The sequence below is a fragment of the Netta rufina genome (genome assembly GCF_964035555.1).
Source record: "Netta rufina genome assembly, chromosome: 1".
NCBI lineage: Eukaryota > Metazoa > Chordata > Aves > Anseriformes > Anatidae > Netta > Netta rufina.
The window spans coordinates 160,351,958-160,371,588 of NC_140123.1; the positions used below are offsets into that span (position 1 = coordinate 160,351,958).

Sequence of the window (19,631 nt, forward strand, 5' to 3'; positions counted from 1 at the left end):
TACCAACAGTTTAGAACATTTCCTTTTTCTCTTTAAATACTTGAAGACACTTACATTATAGTTTACTATACATTTCTATGTATATCCACTTTTGCAATTTCTCTCCCAATAGCAGTTTAAAGCAATTTTTAATGTGAATTATGCAAACTATAGTCTGTGTGCTAATGTAAGCAATAATCTATTTGGTATAGCATTCTCCTTTTAGCAGAATGAGTGAATGCTGGACTAACAAGTTTATCTTGCATCCTCTGCAGGATTTTGAAGGAACTTGGTGTTAAAGAAGATGCTCCTGAAGACCACTTCAATAACTGAAGGCCACTGAAGTCAAAGGAAAGTTGCTAAAACTCCAACACCTTTTGAACAAGTATGGGCAGTCTTGCTTCAGCCAAGCTTTAAGAATGTGCTTAAATCTCTTATTGCATGCAGCCGAAATGTGGATAAAAGGGTTATAGCTGATGCCTTCCCTCTCTTCTTACCTGGGAGAGTTGTGCTTCACCAGATGGTGCTAGTGGTGGGCAACAGCCAACTTAGCCATTCTCCTAAATTTGTGGTTGCTTGAATTTTATTTTATTTTATTTTATTTTATTTTATTTTATTTTATTTTATTTTATTTTAAAGTACAACATGAAAGCACGTGGTTAACTCTTCAGGGCTTCTTTAAAGAGGGTGGATGTTGGCTTGTGTTTATAGTCTTTGGCTAAGTCTGGATATAAGGAGCATACAGTTTGTATCAAAAAAGCTTTCATTTAAATGTGTCATCTCTTGATAACAACTGGTCAACAGCACACAACAAAATATGAGACAATATTCATATAACCATAGCTCTGCCTATATGTTAGCAATTTTCATAGAACTGCAACTATCACTAGTACTTGGTAAAATGTTATCAGATAGGCAAATGGATATCAGATTTTCAATGTGTACATTTAAGGTACAGGCAGAAGAGCGGTCCTGAAATAATACATAGCAAACCAGCATGAGAAAGATGCACAAACTGGGAATTTCTGGAGGAACAAAATCAAGTTTGCATTGCCTGCAATTAAGCCTGCATTACTTGAGTTTTTAGAAGGACCAAAATGCTGTCACATTTAAATGATTCAAATCTGGGTATGGCTACACTGAAAGGTTTCTGTACTTGTATTTTAAATGCATGGGAAAAAAAACACCAACAAAACACATCCCAACATCCCATCATAGACAGCAGAAGAGGAAATTCACATTTTAGCTGTGCTGAAAGCAGAATATTCATGTATGTCTCTTATCTATGTATCCATGTCTCCTACCTTGAAGCACCTATTTGGACAGCTACATTAGCTGGGAAAGTTCCCCAGGATCTCTGCTAGAGAGCAGAGAGATGTGATTTTCTAGCAAGCAAAAGGTAGCTACAGTTATGCTAATGACAGTCATTTCCCATAAGAAACTCACAGTGCATGTGCTTTGTGGTCTGTACCAATGGCTGGTTAGGGGTTAGTTTGGGTTTTGAAAGCCCAAAGACATTTTGAAGATTTATTTGCTTTTCCGAAGTGTCTTTTATATGAGTTTTATAACTGCGGCTATTGAATATGAGAACAGGTAAGGCTTTAAGAAAACATTGATTATTAGAAAATGCACATCACCAAGATAATTAACTTTGTAACAGCAACATGATAACACAAACATCGGAACATTATAATCAAATACACTATAATTAAAAGAAATAAAAGAAAGAAAAACATTGTCATTTGCACCTAACTGAAAATTAAGGAGAAGTGTCTCCCCAAGTGTGTATCATACAGGGAAACATAAAAGTTTCCAAGGTCACATGTTGAAGACAAAATCTGCACAACTTCATTTGTCAGCTAGAAATCTTAAAATTAGTGCGGGTTGAACAGAAGTGGCAGTGAGTCGCGCTCCATTTGACCAAAAGCATTTGAGAACAGTAAAAGCAGTTTAATTATATTCAGATGCTATGGTGATACTTGGCAGCAGAAATACCTTGGTTAAGTTATATTTAGAGATTAGGTTAGAATAAAATAGGCAGATGGGAGGCAGGAAAAAGAAAGAAAAGATAGATGAAATGCAACTAAACTTTTACCTCAGACCCTTAATTAATTAGTCTGGGGAAAAAAAATGCAGTAGAACAGATTGAAAGATTTAAGAGAAGCTCTCAAATAGTTAATCTTTGTGTCTAGATTAGACCACGGGTTTATTCAAAGATTCCCGGAATCCTCTTTCCCTGTTTTCACGGATTGTTCATTTAGGTGCTATAGGCTCCTTCAGCACACAGCAGCACGGCATTCCTGAAATGACAAAAAATTGTAGGCAATTGCACTGCACGCAGGAGGTAATTCCTTATAAATCTTTCACTAAGAAGGCAAACCTAATGAAATAGCAGATGTTAAGTGATGCTTTTAATCTAAACATGTTGGGTCATGTGCTTTCTTCCACAACAACACACAGGGAAAGCAAAACATTCAGGAAAGCAAAAACGTGCCAGAGGAAGAGGAGCGTAAAAGCGGTCATTTCCCCAAACACTCCTTCCTGATCCAGCACCGCAGCCTTCCCGGGCTGGGTAGAGGACAAGGACGGACACCAAAACATCATTCCCTCAAGACTGCATGTAGATTTCTAATCGCAAGGCAGCAGTAATGCTCATTCACAGCCTCTGCCAGGAGGGACTGGAATGCGCTCCCCAAGGAAACAAAAGTCCGTGGGAGGAGGGAAGAGGCTCCTGCTTCTTTGCTGAGGTCCTGCCATCTGCACAGGATACTTGCTTCGTGGTGTGAAGAAGCACTTAGCCCTCCTCTTGCCTCTGATGGCAAACTTTTTAGGTTGAAACTTGCAGGATTTCTTTGTTCCAGAAAATGTGGCATGAGGTTTTCAACCTTTTGATGCTGACATGCAATGGTTTTTCCCACTATTCGGATCCAGCTTTGAACAACACACACAGTTTTGTCATTGTCTGCCACCTAAACCCTTTTGTAAAGCGCACAATTTTACTCAAGACAGGTGAGCAAAATGCCCAGGAAGGAATAATGCTTGAAGTGGAGCAATGTGCAGTGCCTTCTTCGGAGTTTCCATGGGTTTAGAGTCAGTGCTACACCCTGGAGGTAGCACTGTACAGTACTGCAGACTGGCTCTGCTTGCCAGTGAAGCTGCCTGCGAGATGAGATAAAACTGAAGACCAGGCCACTTTGTGAGCAGAACGGATCCCCCGGGACTTTTTGCAGTAATGAAGTTGTTGGCTCTGAAACTCACCTTTGTCCAGCTACAGGGAAGTGTGAAAGAGAAAAGCCAAACCTGCTGGAGGAACATTCATCAATATTGACGCGACATTTGCAAGGCATTGAAATAGCAATGTTGCGGAGGGCGACCCAAAATCCTGCATGAATTAGGCTGTTGTTCCAACTCAGGTGATCAGGTTCTATATAACCACCTTCCAAAATCCCCCAGAAATCCTCCTGCAACCTGGCAGGTGGTTATTCAAGCCAGAACTACTAGAAAATAAAAGCAAAGAATGGTTACTTCTGATTTTGCCAAACAACTTCTGGTGGCAGATGTCAAAAAGACCAATACAAATGTGAAACCTCTTCACTACAGAGCTTGTAATCTGGAAAGAAATACAAAATGTTCAGAGAGGGCAATATAACATACACTTTTATTAAATATACTTGCAATTAAATTAGTAAATGAAATGACAATTATTTCCAACAGCTTTCAACTTTGTTCTCAATAATTGTACATGATTATAAACATCTATGTACATTTAAGGAAAAATGTGTACTGTGAAGTGGCATTACAATTATTTAATTTAATACTATAATTACAGTCGGACTGAAGACTCCGAGTGAAATTACAGTAAAACATAGACCAACAGACACGACCCTCAGCCTGGTGAGTGTAGACAGAGCTCTGGAGAGCAGCAAATCTGGTTTTTTTTTTTTTTTTTTTTGATGTTGGAGTTGTTTCTTTGCTTTAGATAGGTTAATTATAGAAGCACATGAGATTTATGAACATTTTAAAAATACAGTAGAAACAATCTGAAAGGACAGACAAAGCCTGGTTTCTTAATTGACGTAATCTAATGAAAATGAGGCAGAATTATAGTCACTATACTTAGGAATGCTTTGGGGCGATTTTTTTCAACAGAAAGCCAGGTTTATAAATACGGGCTCTTTTACAAACTCTACAATCCCTAGATAAACAGGCCACAGAGACATCTTGGGTGCATATGTTTGTGCAGAGTTCGCCTGAACCCATCAGATTAGGGCTTTCAGTGGCGGTAATGTGCCTTTCTGGTGGAAGGGGAGCTGTCTCCAGTTACTCCCGGTTCTCTCCAAGTGCGACAGCTGTTGTCTGGACCAACTCTGAGCAATGAACAACAGCTTCCAAAGCTAAACCCCCAAATCTCAACAGCTTAAGGACAGGACTCGGGCTTTATAATTAACAGTTGTGATGGCAGTATGCGCTGATGAATAGGCATGAACAGAGACATGGAAGTTGACTAGTGACCCTGCTAAAAGCATAACCAGCATTTTTATGACTACGTTAACAAACAGGTTTTCTGAGTGGAATTGCTTTTGCAGAGGAAAAGGGCTCCTACACAAAACAAACCTGCAATTTGCCTCGTCCACCACCTTGTATTTTCGTATCAGCTAGTCCTTAAGGATAGTGTTAAGTCTAAACTAATTTAGCTAGGTAGCTAAACTGGATGAGAGAATTTTAATGACAACTCTGTAAAGCACAGTGTTTTTATCAAGCACAAAAAAGTCTCAAAAATATTTTCTAGATGACATCCATATTACTAGAATCACTAGCCCTGGCCAAAAGCTCACATTTTCTTCCACTTCCAACAGAATTTTCTGAATTTGTGTTTCCAACATATCTTGATGGCTGTTTTCAATTGAACAAATTTCTCACTTTCTTCTCCACCATCCACAGGGTGATATGAAGAGCCCTCCCCCAGTGCCTGCCCAGTCTCCAGCATGGCAGCTTTGTTTAGTTTTCTACTTCACTACCTTGACAAAGAAGAACTAGTGCTGTAAAAAGTATTCTAGTACTCATGATAAATAAACATGTTCATTTTTTAACCTTTTTTTAAGGACATAGCATTATTGACGTTGTGTGAAAGAAAAGAAGTCTTGGTTTGGAAAAGTCATATTGGCTTTGAGAGTTTGTTCTCTCAGATCTCCACACCACTGGTACTGGTCAAGGCAACTTTGGAATGTCTCTGCTTCTTCTCATCTTCACACAATTAATGGAAGATAAATGCAGAAGATGAAGGTAGGTACCCCCAGCTGTTGGTCCAACATTGCGTTATTGGGACTGTAAAAGCCCCTCTGGCTGCCCTGCTTTTGAAAATCAGGTCTTCAGTTGGACTTCCTAAGTGAAGCTTGATTCCTGCACGCTAGTGACTTAAACACTTAATGCTAGGACTTTGTCCTCTCCATGTTTTAATCTAGGAAATGTGCTGTCTGGAGTTAAACGTTTTCGTGCTTCTTGATTTGGGAAACACCAAGCGAGCAGACCTCACGTCTGTATTCTGATTCAGAATGACTTCTTGAAAGGGAATTGAAGAAAATGACAAAGTTATGCAATTTGGTGCGCCAGTACCGCGTTACGAGGAAGAGAAGGGGGAAACCCAGCCAGCTTCCAGACTCCCACCAGGCTGCTCCCCGCCAGCTGCTCGGGTGCTATTGACTCATGCTTGGTGGCCAACTGCGACGAGCTTTTTATTCTCATGGGAGCATGGTTGTGTTCCCCGTGACACTGCAAGGAACAAGCCGTCAGGGAGGTAAAGCACAACCACGGCTTCTGTGTCACTTCAGGTTGAGAACATTTGGAGCTGCGTTGTTTGAACGGTAACTCTTGGGACTGCTAAAAGAAACGGTAAAACGAGTAAATCTGTGAAAAGAAACAGCAGAGCAGTATTGATTGTAAAGTATTGTGTATTTAACATCGCTGATGCACTTTATGCTGGGCAGAGAGAAGATGTGTCCCACGCTCTGGGAGTTTCCAAATAAAATCGGGAGTAGTGAGGATGTAGCAAAGACACAAGGACGTAACACCAAGCCTGGGAAGTGCTTTTAGCAAATCCTTTCCCAATCCCCCTTTCCGTAAGCCCAACTCGCAGCTGAGGAGCGCGGCTCGGAGCCCAGCACGCCTCCTCCCAGCACACTGCCTGCGCTCCGGGGCGCTCCGCTCCCTCTGGGGCTCGGCACCTCGAGCACCCCTCGGCTCGGCTCGGCTCGGCTCCCCCCTTTCCCTCTCCTCACGGCCCGGTGCCGGCTCCCAGCGCTCCCCTCAGCAGCCCCGGGGTCCCCGTGAGGAGCCGCCGGGTCCCCCCCGGGGGCCGCCCCCCTCTGAGGGCCGAGGCGGCCCCGGCGCCTCACCTGCGGGGCCGTGTGGCCGAGCCGCGGTGCCGGCGGCGGGGGCGGGAGGCTCCTCCCCGGGGGTGTAGCGCAGGAAGAGGGGGAGGCCGGGGAGCCGGCGGGGCTGCCGCTGAGGGCTGGGAGCCGCCGTGAGGGCAGCGCCATGCGAGCGGCCGGCGCTCCGGCCATGCTGCGCGGCGGCGGGCGGAGAGAGGGGCGAGGGGAGGAAAGGGCTGTTTACACAGACTGCAAACCGCCTGGGGAATAATGCAGGAAAGGAAGTGAGCCGGCTCGCTGTCTGACTGCCCTGACTTCCTGCTCGCTCTCTCTCGCACAGACACACACACACACACACCGACAAAAAAAAAAAAAAAAAAAAAAGAGAGAAAAAAAAAAAGAGAGAGAGACTGAGAGGAGGGGGGGATCGGGATCTCGTTACAAGAGCAACAGAGCGCTCGCCGAGGACTGTCAGCATGGGCAGCCGGGGGGTTTTACCCAGCTCCCTCTAAAGCACCGGGAGGCACCGGGAAAGCCCCGCAGGCTCTGGGTAGGTACGGGTGCTGCCGCGCCGGGACAACCCCACAAAAGTTTCGGGGGGCTGCGGGGAGGGCGCAAACCCCCTTCTTCCTTCCTCCCCCCCCTCCTCCTTCGGAAAGGGGACCCCGCGGGTCGGGGTGCGGGGCGCTGCGAGGGGACCGGGGGGGGCACGGACAGCGCCGCCCCGGGGGGCTGCGGGGGGACCGGGGGTGGAGGAGAGGGGATGGGGTCCCCACAAACCCCCTGCAAAGCCCCCCAGCCGCGTCCTGCCCCGGTGTGTCCCCCCCCCCCCTTCGGGCAGCATCACCGTAAGGGAGCCGTGGGGGTGGCACCGCCGAGGGGGCGCCGGAGGGGGACCCCGGAGCCGGCGGTGGGGGTGAAGGGGGGAGGCTGCCGCAGAAACTGCAAAAGGGGCTTTAAAAAAAAAAAAAAAAAAAAGTGTCGGGAGAGTTTCTGGCTTGTCTGGAAACAGCAAGACTAATTGCCATGCGCTTCCGGTTTGAAACTGGCAGCAGACAACATCTTGAAAATGAGTCACTGCAGCTCACAAAGAAACTCTGTGGTTTTCTCCCTCTCAGGTTTATATATTTGCTCTTTTTACAGTTTCCTTTGTAGTCCTCTGCGTTCTGCCCGGCCCTCCCCCTCCCCACTTTGCTGAGCCACCCCCTGCCCCAAGACCCCTTGGCCGCTGCTGATAGTTTCCACGACCAGCCGAAAAAAAAAACAAAAAAAAAAACCAACCCTGAAAATGTTTGTAAGGAAAAAGAGAGAGAGAGAGAGAGAGAGAAAGGGAGAGAAAGTGGAGAGTTGTTTTTGGATCTGGCTTTGCTGAAGGTTAGAGGGACTCTGATGCTGCAGGGGGAAAAAGTTCCCTGAATTTTCCACTGGCTGCAGGAAGAGAGCCCATTTAGTCATGGCTAAGTAATGTCTGCACACACACCAACTAATCTCATTAGGAGTTTCCGTTCCCTAACACAGGAGGGTTTTGTGAAGCCCTGTCAGCCTTCCTAGCGTTGCAGTTGAAAGGGAGACAAGTTACATCTTTATTTACTTAGGGGTGTAGTGCTGGGACAAGTTTGTACAATGCAGCATCTTTTTGGTCGGGAGGACGACAGGGGTTGGTGGCTGCATTTGATTTCAAGCAGAAAGCTGTGGTTCGTCTCGTATTTTGCTCGTGCAGGCTTCTTGATTATTTCAGATTGAATGCAGTTTATTAAATATTTGCATAAGGTGAAGTGCAGAAGTGGGGAATGCGGAAGGCTGTGTTAAGATAAACATAAGCTCTGCATCCATGACGATTGAATGTGATTGAATGATAAAAAGACACTTGTGACACGGTGCTGGGGCGATGAGCGTGTTTCAACTGTATATTCTCTCGTGTAGCCTTGCTGTATTGGCACTTTCTTTACATGTTTAGTTTTCAAGTGATATTTATTTTGTATACGTCACTTTTAACCTAGTGGTTTGTGTTGTTATTTTGATTATTTTGTGGTGATTGGCTTTCATAGCAGTCATGAAAAAAGTCCACGGTCAGAATTAGAAAGATTTTTGCCGTGACCCAGTGATCTATAATTTCAATTAGAAGTTAACTTTTTTTTTTTTTTTTTTTGGGGGGGGGGTGTCTGGAGAAAACAAAGAAAATGGAGTCTTGCTTGCAAGTGTTCTTTTCCTTAAAGAACCTTAAAGAAACGTCCAAAATGTGAATAACATTGCAAGTTAGAGGAAACAACACTTAGCTACTTAACTTGAATTATTTTGTGATATCATTAGTAAATAGTGTGCAACAAAAGAGTAACTGGATGGAGGACTAATTGCAATACACCATGTGTTTACCTTTGAGGATCTTCAGTGTTTCCTGTACTTTCTATGTCCAGGCTGCACAGAAAAATTCCTCATTAACGTCACTTTATGGAGGAGTTTTATTAGGGGATTACTGACACGGTCTCCAGACACAGATGCCCCTTGATTTCATGGTTGGGCAGAGAAAAAAAATTCAAAAATAATATATAAACCAGAAAACGCCTGACCTCTGTTCCAATTGAATGCAGTCATCAGGTAGTGAGAGTTATTTTCTGGCTTTGGAGTTTTATTTCTTTTGTAAAATCCTAGATCTTTAGGGAGAGGTACATCACTATGCATAACATTAAAAAATCTGTTGAATATGTTAGGGAACAGTTGGCTTGATGTACAACACCCAAACTCTTATCGAGGCTTTTTGAGGCTTTCCCTTGCTCTTATTATCTCTGCTTGAGATATGCACCTTTAATTGCCCACTTACTGCGTTAAACATTGCTGGAATTTCAGTGTGCCATCTGCTGAATCAGCGTAGGTGAAGCACGTACACTGGTACGTACAGATATGCAGTGCAGATATCCCATAGACATCTAACTTTCATATAGTGCATTTGCTCAGCGTAATTAAAAACATCTTGATGTCCGCACGGAAAAATAGATGTAGTAGTAATGTACCAGTTGTGTGTTCTGTATAGTTGAAACAGTGAATGAGAAGCAGTCCATAGATTGTATTAAAGGTACAGTAGTTTGGTTTGGAAGAGAGAAAAATCCAAATACCCAACAGTGCATGATGGTTTTCCACTTATGTAATAAAAAGGTCTTAGAGGTGTTTCACTATGATTTTATTCTTTCCCTCTTTCAATTTGTGAAATACAGAGTGTGTGAGAAGCAAATATACTGTTGGCTAAGGGATGAGGTGTTATCATAACTGCTTACGTCTCAGTTTGCTGATCACCTCCATGAGTTGTTCCTAAAAAGAAAAAATACAGGCTTTTGTCCTTCTCGGTATTGCCAACTCCTCCTCTATGCAACAGCTGAAACCAGCAGCACAAGCTTAGGGGAGAAGCTCAGCTACAGCCTTCCTTGTAACTGTGTTTACAATACACAACACGCATGGATGCTTTCATGTGTAGAAACAAAAATCTATTTTGTTTTACCCATTAGCAAACAAAAATCTATTTTGTTTTACCCATTAGCACTTCTCACTGCTTACTGATGCACAGTGCTTCTTTGCTATTACTTAATATTTCATTAAACTTAAATCCCGAAAATAATTCAAGCGTCTCGCTCCAAAGACTGAAGTATTCCCCTTTGCTCCGTGCTAGGTCTGATGATGTACATGTTGCTGTCTTGTTGTATTGCCGTTCTTGGGCTGGAGGCCAACTTCAGGGCATGCTGTGATTGTGGTATTCGTATCGGGACGGTGTTGCTGGTCAAGTGATAGGATAGCTGGAATCTGCCTTCTGCTAACGTCCTGTTCTGGAGGACTTGGATGAAAGTCTTTTGGCAGGTTCATCGTGGTGCACAGAGCTTGCTTTACATGTGGGAAGACAGGTATATGCACTACTTAGGGACTCTTGGGTCCATCAGCTGTATAGAAAATGCAAATCTTAGCTGTGGGAATGCAATTACATGGCACTGTGTGGCTTCAGAAAATCAAAGAAAAGAAGTAAAGCTGGAATCAAAAGATTTGGTCACTGAAGGTAGGGAAGAGTGGAAGACCCGGCGTGCAGTTACATGTGATGCACGTGTGTATAAACCCTTATTTGAGCTGGTGTACCTCGGTGGCATCCTATACATCTTGTATGGTCAGGTATTTACAGTTATGTGTGTTCGGTGAGCGGCTGTGTGTCACAGTGCTGAATAACCCCAGACAGAAAAGGACTGGTGAGTGGAGCAGTGCCACAGAGGTGCGGCAGGTTGCACCCCTGCATGCAGCACACGATTTATCGTCCTTCTGGTGGTGTCAGTGGCCCCAGTCTGCAGCATGTCTGAAGGCTGGGTTTCTTTTTTTCTTTGGCACCTATAACAGGGCATGGCTAGCCCGAGCAGGTTTCAGAGTGCCGCTGGTTGTGACCTGCGGTGCATGGTTGGTAACTACACCCAGTGGCTCCTGCAGCTGGCTGTGGCTTTGGGGCCTTTGGAAGCCACCTTGTGCTGCCCATGCGGGGAGCCAGTCGCCGTGGCCTTCCCCTCCCTGTTCCCCACAGCAGGGAATCTTGCAGCCCTGAATCCTTAGACAGGTGTTTCCTTGGCGTGTGGCTTGCTGAAAGGGTCATCTAATGTTCTGGAGGCAGTCGGGAGCTCTTGAAAGACCGAACGTATCTGTTCTCGTGTTGGAGTGTGATCGAGTCATTGCAGAGTGGAGTGATGAAAGAATTAGTCATGGTTTTTCGGGAGAATGTCAAGGTGTAGGAGCAGGAAGTCCAGCTCACTGCTCTGCAAAACACAAGGCCACGTGTCTGGAAACAAAGCAGCTGAAACACCAAGCACACCTTACCCGTGCACTTCACGAGCAGAAAGCTCACCTTTGTCCGTAAAACTGTCTTAAAACCCCAGCCAGTTTGTGCACCAGGAATCGTGTCAGAATTCAGATTCTTAAGGATTTGCTTTTAAGAGTGGATTTTAACTCAGAAGCTCTTTGAAGGAGACTTGCTGCTTTTCTGAAAGCAAAAACTGAACAAAACACCTGTCGTTAGCATTGATACAAACATAGCACGTGCCAGGTAGTTCAACTCCGACTAGTAACTGCGCAGACATTCTGCATGTTTAATTTTACACGGGTGCTGTGGTGCCTTGGGGGGTACCAAAAAGTACTCTGGAATTCTTGATCTGTCTATCCAGTGTCACTCATGGTCAGGATCTCACAGTGTGATGAATAACTAACTATTTAGGAAAATATTTTAAGTCATGTTATAGTTAAGAACACCAGAGGCCAAATTTCGCCATGCCGTTAGCAGACAGAGCTCAGCCGAAAGTTACCCTTTCTATCACTCCTGTGGCATCACAGTTACCAGTACGGTGTCTGCCCTTGCCCTTCTTGCCCTGGTAGCGCTGCCGTGGCTATCTCCAGCAGTGGTTTTGGGATCCATAATTACTTGGAGTGGTTGCACGGAGCCGGTGTGTCAGCGTGGCAGTCGCAGTGCGGCGCTGCCCGGCCCGTGGGAGGGATCCGCTGGGCCCTGCCCGCGTGGGCCACACGGTGAAAACTGCTCACCTGGGTGGCGACACCCGGGAGCTTCTCAGATAAATAGCTGTTAGCTACATAAAGTTTCCTGAAGACTATACCACATGCTGTTTGCACAGCGGAGGAGTTAGGTACAGCTCAGGCCCTTCAGGAGAAGGGTTTCTGTAGGATGTCACAAACTGGGTCTCTGCCGGCCAGTTGGCTATTTTATGTATTTGAAGATTCAGGATACAGCTTGGATGGTCTTTGCAGATACCCATTACTACGTGCTGATGGGTTTGGGCCGCTGTGCAAACAACACGCTCTTAGTTTCTCCAACTTTATGCGATTTTTTCTGGATCTTGTGGATCCTAAGTGGAAGATCACGCGAGGTACTAGGAGAGGAAAAGCCACATCTTACACACTATCTCATTGCTTTAGCTGACATTAAATTATGTAATGAATCAATTGGTTGTAATTTTTCTGATGCTTACCAATCACACAAAATTGGTAAAAGCTCTCTAATCACTAACCTAAGTATAAAATTCTGGTAGTGTAATTTTACTAGGTAGGGTTTTTTTTTTTTTTTTTTTTTTTCTGAAAATGCTAGTGAACCAGCAAAGAAGTTGTTTATGCAAAATAACATTTCATACAGTTGTACAAATAAGAATAGACTTGGCTTATATAATTCATCTAAAGAAACTAAATGCCTTTAATTGATTGACCTCCTATAAGTTTCCCGTTCTTGTTTTGCAAAACAGCTGGCAGTTTGTCTGGAAAGCAGGTTTCTATTACACATACATTTGTCTCTGTTGTGGTGACAGCACCTCTTCACTGCAGCTCTGCATCTCACTACTTCTTTTTCTTTTTTTGATATGTAGAAAATTGATCGGATATATTTGAGTGTAAGCTTTTGGGGAAGGATGCTAATGAGTGTTATTGTTTTAAATGTTTATCTTGTGGTAATGTTGAGTGGCCTCTGTTGTATCAAGTCACAGTACAACACAAACAAAAAGTTTATAGACTCAAGTGCCACTATTATCTCTTCCCAGCAATTTACAGTAATTCACGAGAAGAAACAATCTTTAAAAAGCACTTAGAAAGTAAGAGCAAATTCCTGTTGGTGCTATGTTAGCACAATCTGGAGAAAGTTGCCTACCTTCAGAGCATTTCTTCCGTGTTATACTAACACGGCTGAGATGGGAATTGGGTTTGGAGTCCAGATAGGGGCCCCTGTGGAGCCTGGTGACTCAGAGCAGACTCAGAGCAGCCGGCATGTGTGGTTAGGCCAGCAAGCTGCTGGCGTGGAATTGGGCTGGTACAGCAAGCACGGCAGCAGCTCTCCTCCTGCTGCCGCTGCTGCAGTGCTGAAGGTCTCCGATAGAAATGCTTCCAAAACAGAGCGGTATCAAGGCTGGGCTGATTCCTGGCCTTTCCTGGGAACGGGGTGCAATAACACTGGCTGCGCAGTCTGGTCCAAGTTGGGGAGAGGGGATGTGGTCTTTAAACTTCATTTGAATGTGGAATCTCATTGAGGAGTCAGTGTGCAGGTCCAAATGATGGCATCCTGAGCAGCAGGGACACTAACAGCCCGCCTGGTGTATTAATGTCATGTCTAAGCGCAGGCAATCTAAGCAGTTCTTATGGGCTGAAGTTTGCTATAATCATTGAAATGCTCTCCCATTTCTCTCTCCTTCATAGCTTGCAGCAGCCATGGCAATTAGTTCAAATAGACAGGACATGGACAGTACAGGAGGCCAACAACCAGCTCTTCTGTTGGCTGCAATCTCACACATTTTAAGGTACATTCTGTCGGGTATTCCACTGCCTAATTGCTGATGCTAGGGGAAGAGTGTAGGTGTGACCTTCAAGTTCTTGTTGGTGTACTAGACAAGTGAGTAATGTTAGAAGCTAAAATAGACTTTCAATTGGGTTTCAGTTTAGCTTAGCTCATGGTAAACATGCAAAACAGAACTTTGATTAGCACCAAGAAGGGAGGGTAATACCATTTTTTTTTGAGATTTGGACATATAAGAGGAGATTCTTAATTTATGTTTTTGCTGTGAGACCATTGCACACAGAATTAATACCGTTTAAAGTGAAAAACAGACTTTAACTAGTGTTGTGATTGGTTGCTCATTATTTATGATTAAGCAACCTGCACCATGGCTCGTGCTCTTTGAAGTATTACAGCAGTGCTAATTGTTTGGGAAGGAATAGTCCAGATAAAATCTTCCTATATGCACCTATGTTGCCATCTGCTGAGTTGTGTTACACCGTTTTCAGTATAATGCTGTGACTGAATCCTCTCGCAACGTGAGAATATACAGGTAAGCTGTTGATGTCACTGAATAGTTCGGTGACTCATCGTGCTAATCCAGCACACTCTGACAACTCTGTGTGCATAGGAAGGCGAGCTCCAGCTGCCAGTGTGAGCCACCATCACCTTGCCGTGCTTCAGGTCTCACAGAAGTTGCCAGCTGCCTCAGTTTGCCTGAGCAGAAGTGCCAGAACTGCATTTCCTTTTGTTTTGACCGGCTTCCTCCGTGCCCACAGCGTTAAAAAGACCCGCTTGTCTATCTGAGTTTATACTCTAGGAAAAATGAACAGGAGAAGATTAGTTTAGAAATTTGAATACGAAACCATTGAAAAGCAGCATTTGATACAGCTGATAGTATTAATACACTATTTAATAACTTATAGCCGCTAGCATAAGTTACAGAGCATTCAGTCTGCTGTCGCAGCACTGGAAGTGTTGGTACTTCAGCTTAAGAAAGGTGTACTGTGAAGGAAAAAGCATTGAAATTTGGGAGCAATCATCAGCATGCCAAATAAACTTTGAGGATAGCCACTGTTGCTGAAGACTATCATCTGGCCTCTTGTGTCTTTAGCTATTTTTTTGTTTCCATGCATATTTTCTCTGACTTTATCAGAGGCTGTCAGAGGGTTTACATAGGACAGTCAAATAATTGTGAACTGTGTCCTACTGATGCTGGCAAAAATGTAAGAGAAAGTCATATGGGGAAAATAAACATATAGAGCTGGCTTTGAAACCAGAAGTCCCTCAGATTGCAGCGTAGCGGACTGCCAGCATGCCACAGATGTGCACCACATGAGGAGACAGAAAGCAGCGTGAGGAGCCTGCATTCATTTTATGTCTGTCCCAAGGTGAATGGTTGGAGCCATTACGGGCTTGTGTAGTTCTGTTTACAGCTAGCGTTAGAAACAGTTGAGCAGGTTGTTTTTTAAAGCCCTTCACAGGGAGGCAGCTAGCCTAGCCATGTTTCCTCCTGCTGAGGGCTTCTACACAGTCTGATTAAAATGGTTTCTTGCACCCTTGTGCAAGGAATTTAAGAACTACATCCTTATAGAGAATCTGCAAACACCTGTGTTGTAAAGGTGGTGTCACCACACTTGTTGGCAGGCAACCAGACCTTCGTTGTAGAACTTTCTTCCTTTGGACGTCTGCCTCAACCTTTCTTTGACTTCCTAAAAATTAAAAAAAAGATAATTAAAAACTGAAAACATTGTATTTCCAAACATACCTGCTGGAACTGTTGCTGGACATGTGTACAAATGCTTTCTTTTCTGCAGTGTAACAGTGCTAGCATGTAATATTTTGCTAGTTCTTGTTGCTGTCTTTCATGTTGCTGCTATCTGCAGGAGTCTGTTTATTTTTTTTAAATGTGCTGAGGCCAGAACAGTGGGTATTCTTGCTTGAGAAGGAAACCCTGCAAATTATTACACTTGACTGTAAATAATCTATTAAATTATAATATGAAGAGAAGACTATTATGCAGGAGGCGCAGAGTAGGCATACCTCATGTGATTCTGCTAAGGACACCAGCCAGGAAAACCCTCTGTGCTTTTTTGGCACATCCCTACACCGATTTGGATTTGTGTGGCAACATTACTGTACTGCTGAATTGGATCGGAACTTCTGTGCCGAGGCACTCTGCAACTTTTTCTAATGTTTCCACTGGGTGGTGCTGCAGGAATTCCTATTTTTTTTTTCACTTGAATCTGCATTTCCCAGAAAGACGCCTCTGAAATATAATAGGAGGAAGTCCTGATTTAGAAAGTTTTTGCAGTTTCAACACAATAGAAGAACTTGGAGGATGCTCTGGCAGGAAACGTCCTCGTTGCTGGATGTGGAAAAATTACCAGCAGTCCGTATCATACACGCCGCCAGTCCCCCAAAGTGCTGTGGATGTGGATAGCACCATCAGTTTGATTTATTAACCTTTAACAGAGAAAGTTCTGCATCAAGTTAAACCAGGTATATTTACACACTCAGTTGTGAGCTTATTTTTTCCAGGCCAATTAAATTAGCGGCAAGATCTTCTTTGATGATGAGTAGTTGAAAACTTGCTACATAAACACATTGATATTTGTTTTTCCTCCTTTCTGGCAGAATCACTGACTTTTCACCAACCACATCCTATTTATCACCCTTGAAGCATCTCTGTTGAGAAACAAAGTGTGAGGCCTGACTCAGACTTTTGCCTTGGTCTTTCAAATGTTTTTTAGCAAACGCTTGGACAGATTTGGCAGTTCTCTTTAATCTCTTGTGATATACTCGTTATGCAGGCTAAGTTTCAGTGGAAAATGTTAGGTGGGACTGATTTTTGTGGTTATTCTACAAAAATACCTTTTCTCGATCAGCTTTTGCTTCTGTTACGAAACACAAAACAAATAATTTTTTTTTTTTTTTTTAGAAACTAAAATGCAAAAGAGTAAAATCAGCGTAGAGCACTTGTAAGCTGTTAACTTTCCATGCAAACATTCGTCTCCGAACTATGTCAAAAATAAATATGGCTGAAACAGCTAGAGTCTGCCTTATTCTATATTTTTCTCAAAAAATATTATTTTGTCTTTGATCCTTGGCCTTGTGGAATTGAATTATTTTGGTCATTTCCAACAGAAGTGTTTTTTTTTTTTTTTTTTTTAAATTCACATAACTGCATGTAAGTATTATATTTTAAACGTGAGTGTCATTTACCAACCTCTCCATTTTTAATATTGAGAAATGGTGTTTAAAAACAAAAGGCAAAGCAGACGCGTTCTTTCACATGTTGTTGCAGTAGTCCTCTCAAGGGTTAAAATGAACCTGAGACACTTAGAAAAATAAAACCAGAGCTGCTATTACAAACTGGGACTGATGTAGGAGGCCAGGTTTCCTGTGGCCCATTTTCCAGTTTCCTGGCTGCAACCTGCAGAAATAAAGGAAGCCGAATGTGAACGTGAATGAGAACCTAACAATGCCCCACGTCACGCTGCTCCAAAAAACGTGCTGCTCGCCAGAATTAGGATTCAAAAGCAGTAAATGGATGCACAAAAAAATAGACACGCATTTCCCAGACTAGTCGAAAAGGAAAAATAAGGCATCTGTTGCAGAGAAATGCTGCGTGCATGCAAAAGCACACGCTTCCCTGTAGGAGCAGTGTAAATGGAGGTGTGTGCCTGCTGTGGTGGGGTGTAAGAAAAGGAGCTGGATCCCTTACAGCTGCTTTGGCTGCAGAAGGAGTCAGCCGTTTTTTCATACACTGAGTGAAATTAATTTCCCTGCCCTGACTCTGCGTCTTAATCCTTTTCACATACCTGTCTGATCACCGGCTCTGTGTGACTACTTACAGTGCATAATGCTGGCTGACACTTTTATGTCTTCCTGATTTAATCGGTCCCCATTTCTTTCCCCCCAGTCCCTGGGCTCCCCAGGCAGTCTGTTCCACTCATCTCTTCCTCCTCATCCCCACATCCCCTGACCTGCTGTGTGTCTCAGAGCCCCAGATGTCCCTCTGCAGACCCTCTGAAGTGACAGGGGACTGGTTTTGACCCTAATGCCTGGCGGGATCTCTGGTTGTAGACTTCAGCAGTGTGTCTCTATTTCAGAAAGGCTGATGGAGGAGCTAACATAGAGTGTGGAGAAAGGATTCAGGAAATCTCCCTGGCATATCTGGGAGAATGAAGGATGAGCATGCAGCTTTAACATAGTCATCTGGAAGCTAAAGACCTGTGAAGGCGTTCTGAATGCTACGGAGCTGCTATCCAGCTTCCTTCCTTTTTTTTTTTTTTTTTTTTTTTCCTGTCTTTTCCTTTGCAAGCATCCTACAAAACTTAATGCTTCAAAGAGTATCCTACATATCTCACAGTTCATGTCATAAATCTTTCCGATACTGAGCTTTTTATTTAGCTAGCTTTGTTTCTGAGCCTCGTGGTTTGCTGCTGCCTGGATTTAAGATGGCTTGGTTGTTTCTTTTACTTTTCCTGGTAGGTTAATGACTTATTTTTGGTAGCCTTAATGCCGCTTTACTGACATTTTGTCCTATAGAATTTTATATGCATTGTCTCGGTCAAAAAAGTGCTCATCAGCACACATGCTCATGTCTTAACCATCTCTAGTGTAACTTTCACAACGTTTTCATAACATTTGCTCGTGCTGGTAGAAGTCAGTCTCCAGACACCAAGTGGAGAGCCAGTCTTTGGTATTTTCCCCCCTGTTTACAGGAAAATCAGATCTTGGGTGGGATGCTCACCCACATGGATGGATGTGGCCTTCAGGGAGAGCTTTCAGTGCTGACTTTGCTGCTGCTCCAAGTCCAGGCATTCCAGTTAGGCCCTTAGTTTGGTTGAAACGAACAGGGGTGATATTACCAGCACGAGTATTCATGGTTGCCTCCTTCCCACATCAGTCCTGAATGTAAAATTTGATGTGTGGAGATCACATTAGATCACACTGCCACACAGTTGGTGGGCTTTTTACAGAGGGATGCATTTGAAGAATGCACATTGCACACAGATGGGTATTAGTATGGTTGGCTGTCACTCTTGCCCAAGAAATAGACTTTCAGGAAACTCGGTTCTGAAACATCCTTTTGCCATGTGATACTGCACTTCCAAATACAATTTTTTATGGTGTAATCAGCTCTGCCACTGATTTTTTTTTTTTTTTTTTGCATCAGTTCTAGTGGAACTGATCACAAAGTAAAAATACCAGACTATATAGGTGAGGTCAACCTAGCAAACTTTATTTTGTGGCTTAGAAAATATCTGAGTGTCAAATGCATTGTATAAATATTCAAAAAATGGTAACCACATGTTCAGGTTGGAGCATGAAAAAATAAATTCTGATTCTTCCATCTATATGAATTCCGATTAGACTTTCCATAGCACAGAATATTTTTCTCCCACAGGTTGCTTGTCTCATTCTGTACCATAGATGAATGTCACTGTCTGAATAAGGGATTTTTTTAAACTATTTTTCTTTTAATCCCCGTAATTCAGTATGTGGTTACATGTGTTATTTGCTGCCCAGAATTCAAATCCTGTCCAGAGCACAGAAGTAACAGAAATATTTATTATTACAATTTAATATTAATAGATAGTTGAATGAAATGTGAAATATATTCCCAGTAGGAAGTGATCACATCCTAGCACCCATTTCTGTCAAATTAAGGAGAAACATTGGATTCCTTTTGAGTCAGTAAAAGTTCAAAAGAATTAGAAGATACATAAATGAAATACAGAGTATTCTGAAGATTTCCAACTCCTCCCAGTCATAATTTTAAATTATTTTTTAGTGTAGTAATGTATTTTTGGTTAAATTACGTGGCCTGGGATACATCTGTCAGGTGATTCTTTTGCTCCACCAGTCAAGTCAGGTGCAAGTACAGTGTGGGGCCACGCTGTCCACCCAAGAGGATAGTTAATAATTCGTGGAATGCCAAAATGGTGTCCATAAACAAAGGCGGGTTAATACTTCAGTTGACCTGATTGGAAATAAAG

At 43.3% G+C, this 19,631-nt stretch overlaps 1 protein-coding gene across 1 annotated transcript in view; it reads left to right on the plus strand.

Annotated features, from left to right (window-relative positions):
- The first annotated feature begins 6,602 nt into the window (after positions 1 to 6,602).
- Positions 6,603 to 19,631, plus strand: part of ELK3 (ETS transcription factor ELK3) — a 34,234-nt gene continuing 21,205 nt past the window's right edge. Inside the window, exon 1 of the mRNA XM_084306593.1 lies at positions 6,603 to 6,897. The gene's annotated coding sequence lies outside the window, so the exon portion shown is untranslated. The remainder of the gene's footprint in view (positions 6,898 to 19,631) is intronic.